Genomic DNA, 4,083 nt, shown 5'->3' with positions numbered 1-4,083 from the left:
CACATCAAGAACACCGCTACTCATCATCGCCACGGATGGTAACATTAACAAAACCATTGTATATTCCCTTGCCATTGCATTGTTAACCCCCAAGCCCATTTTGCATCACTTGCCTATCGAGACTAGCCATTGAGTATTGCCGGCAACGTTACTTGTGCACATTAGTGACCATCCTTCTATTGCATACATATCATATCATCTTGGTATCCTCATCTTGGTATCATCGTATCATCTCTTGTGTCACAAGATTGTTCCCGCATATACACAATTGCTATCTTGGTTTGTACATTTTGCATAGTGGCCATAACAAAAAGAAAAAGAAAGAGAAAGAACAAGCTTTTAAGCAAAGAGAAACAAAGAGCTTTTAAGCAATAGCCATAGCATCACCACATTGCATATCATACTACCATATTGATCATCTTGGATTATCATGTGCGAATCACCGGGAAACATATATACATAACATACATGGGATAGAAGTCGTTGTATTTTTGTCTCTTATAGGTTGTGCACAACTGTCGTATCCACCTATTGAGCAATCATGCTAGCATCTCTCTAGAGTTGTGCAACAAGAGCATTTTCTGTGGATTCCACATTTTGAGCTTGTTCCTTGGTTGCACGACCCCATTTATCTATCCATGTGTGTGTTTCCGTGTTCCACATATTGCTATTTGTCTACTTGTTTCACTTGCTTTGTGAATCTCTTTCAATATTGTTGACTCTTGCTAACATTTTACATCAAATTTTTGTGCCACTATCCTCATCAAGCTACTCCATAAGCCTTACTTGTGTAGGTGTGAGAATTGACAAGATCCGGTACCAACTGTGCTATTTCCATAATACATCATTGAGTGATCATTGATCAGTCTTCAAAATTGGACAAGGTACATTTGGTATAGTTCTTTCCTTTCTTCCACTCATATTTGCTCGAGTCTTGCGATGGATAGGTGAAGCATTTCATCTCTGGTCTTCGATGACAACGACAAAGCGAACAACTACGTCATCAAAACTCCACTCTTCATACTACAATGAGCAATGCAAGGCATTGAGCGCCTCGCCATTGGCATATGTCACTCCGAAGAAAGGAAAATGGACTACATCAACACCAAGTTGGACGAACACATGGATCAAGTACGAGACATGGTGGCCAGCTACAAGTCTTCTTCCCCTTCGTCATCTTCAAGGAGGCGACGCTCAAGTCGCAAATCTTCGAAGCTCCCATGCGATGCAAGCGCAATTCGTCCACATCCACATTATCATGAAGGGCAAGTCATCTCCAAGCATCATGCGCGTGCCAATGACGAACGCCATCGGGCTCAAGCATGACACCAACATCATGAACATGAAGATGCTCGACACGTGCAAACCTACAAGTCCCAACAAGCTCGACATCAATCTACAGCTGAACTTAATGAGAACAAGAGAAGACCATGAGACAAGCACCACCAAGAGGAAGCTATGGCTACCACCACCACTTCGGCATATTCGCCAAGTGTTATCAAGGAATCTTCGCCTTTGGACATACGACATCTTCGCCTACTTCCCATGAGTATGCCTACATCGGCATCATCATGTCCAAGTCGACCACCTACAAGTGAGGGCGACACTTCCATCATGGAAATCCCCTCAAGGAAGATGGCCGAGCATGGGAAATTCCCTTCGGTCATGGAGACAAGCTATGATGTGCCACATTATATGGGCCTCCTACAACAAGATGATGACAAGATGGTCGAGCAAGGGCCATCCCCTTCGACCACGGCAGCTGATATGTCTCCAACGTATCCATAATTTTTGATTGTTACATGCTATTATATTACCTGTTTTGCATGTTTTATATGCATTACTATGCTATTTTATATTATTTTTGGGACTAACCTATAAACCTAGAGCCCAGTGCCAGTTTCTGCTTTTTCCTTGTTTTTGAGCTTCGCAGAAAAGGAATACTAAATGGAGTCCAAATAGAATAAAACTTCACGATGATTTTTTCTTGGACCAGAAGACACCCAGGGGATTTGGAGTGCAAGTCAGCAGAGCCATGCGGCGGTAACAAGGGTGGAGGGCGCGCCCCTACCTTGTGGGCCCCTTGGTGACCCCCTGACCTGGCTCTCCCTCCTATATATTCACATATATTCCATTACCCCTATAAGCATCCACGAAAACACTTTTCCACCACCGCAACCTTCTGTTCCCGTGAGATCCCATATTGGGGCCTTTTCCGGCATCCTGCCGGAGGGGGATTCGATCATGGAGGGCATCTACATTAACTCTATTGCCCTTCTGATGAAGCGTGAGTAGTTTACCACAGACCTACGGGTCCATAGCTAGTAGCTAGATGGCTTCTTCTGTCTCTTTAATTCTCAATACCATGTTCTCCTCGATGTTCTTGGAGATCTATCCGATGTAATATTCTTTTGCGGTGTGTTTGTCGAGATCTGATGAATTGTGGATTTATGATCAGCTTATCTATGAATATTATTTGAATCTTGTCTGAATTATTATATGCATTATTTGATATCTTTGTATTTCTCTTCGAATTGTCGGTTTGGTATGGCCAACTAGATTGGTTTTTCTTGCAATGGGAGAGGTCACTGGTACATGTCGGTGCTATACAAACAGTTTTTAACCCCTTTCCGCGACGATGTTTGGAACCGTCGCCAAGTGAGTGACTCTGATAGGGGGGTCCTTCCCACACGACCCAGAAACCATCGGGGATATGCCCTCCTGGCACACACGCACGGCAAAATGAGGTCGTGTGCGACCGGCGAGCGCTCAAATACGGTTATACGTACAATAGTGCTAAAAATACAATTATACAAGCGAAATTGTTTCCGGTCGTAAGTACATCCCACACAGTCAGTCCCCACTAAACGTTTCCATTCGTATGTACATTCCACACAGTCAATCCAAGGAATACGTTTCCATTAGTATGTACATCGCACGCGTTCTTCTATGACAAAATGTTTGCGATGCGCACAACATCACAAGCAGTCCATAATTTCGAAGAGTTTGTGATAAGGTGACTCTCACAAACATTTAATAAGAAAGAACCGTGTGCCATGCTATTGTTAATCGCACACGTTTTTTCTCGGCTAATCATGTGTGCAGTGGAGATTGATTGCAGACGTAGTGGATCCTAGAAACGTGTCTGATCTCCATGTCTATCATAGATGTTTTGCTTTCGCAAACCGTGTGCAATGTAATCCCTAATTCAAAAATAACATGTTTTGAATTTGAAAGTAGGCAATCACTTATTTCATATCCAACTGTGTACATTACAAATATATGTTCAACCACGAATGCATAATTCGATGCACAAGTACATCACTAGTACATCGAGGTGCTATACAAATGGTTTTTAACCCCTTTCCGCGACAGCATTTGGAACCGTCGCCTAGTGAGTGACGACGATAGGGGGTCCTTCCCACATGACCCAGAAACCATCTGGGATATGCCCTCCTAGCACACACGCTCAGCAAAATGAGTTCGTGTGCAACCGGCGAGCGCTCAAATACGGAAATACGTATAGTAGAGCTAAAAAATACAGTTATACAGGCAAAATTGTTTCCGGTCGCAAGTACATCCCACACAGTCAATCCCCGCTAAACGTTTCCGTTCGTATGTACATCCCACACAGTCGCTCCAAGGAAAACGTTTCCGTTCACAGGTACATTGCACACAATTTGCCCCATTAAATCGTTTGTGATAGTGTTGCCATTGCACACGATATTAACAATTTTATCGTTTGCGTTATTAAATGCATCACACACGGTGCATAGAAGAAACTGTTTGGAAAAGGCTGTCCATCACACATAGTTTTTATGTCGTAAACGTGTGCGCAAGGTGGCCCAACACAAACATTTTTCAAGAGAAGGTCATGTGTGATTGTTCATTGATCCAACATGGTTTATTCCTAAAAGTTGTGTGCATTATTGAATGCATCACACACGGTGTTTTCTCAATAACTATTTGCAATAGAAAAACCCAATTAGCAGGCTAATTATCTGATTATTAATAATCCATTTATTAATCTAATTGACATTTCATATTAAGCACACAATATATTTCATTTTCATAATTGAAATA

Source organism: Triticum aestivum, chromosome 5A, assembly GCF_018294505.1.
Source record: "Triticum aestivum cultivar Chinese Spring chromosome 5A, IWGSC CS RefSeq v2.1, whole genome shotgun sequence".
Taxonomy (NCBI): Eukaryota; Viridiplantae; Streptophyta; class Magnoliopsida; order Poales; family Poaceae; genus Triticum; species Triticum aestivum.
The sequence above is the reverse complement of the archived record's forward strand: the minus strand, read 5'-3'. Positions refer to the sequence as shown.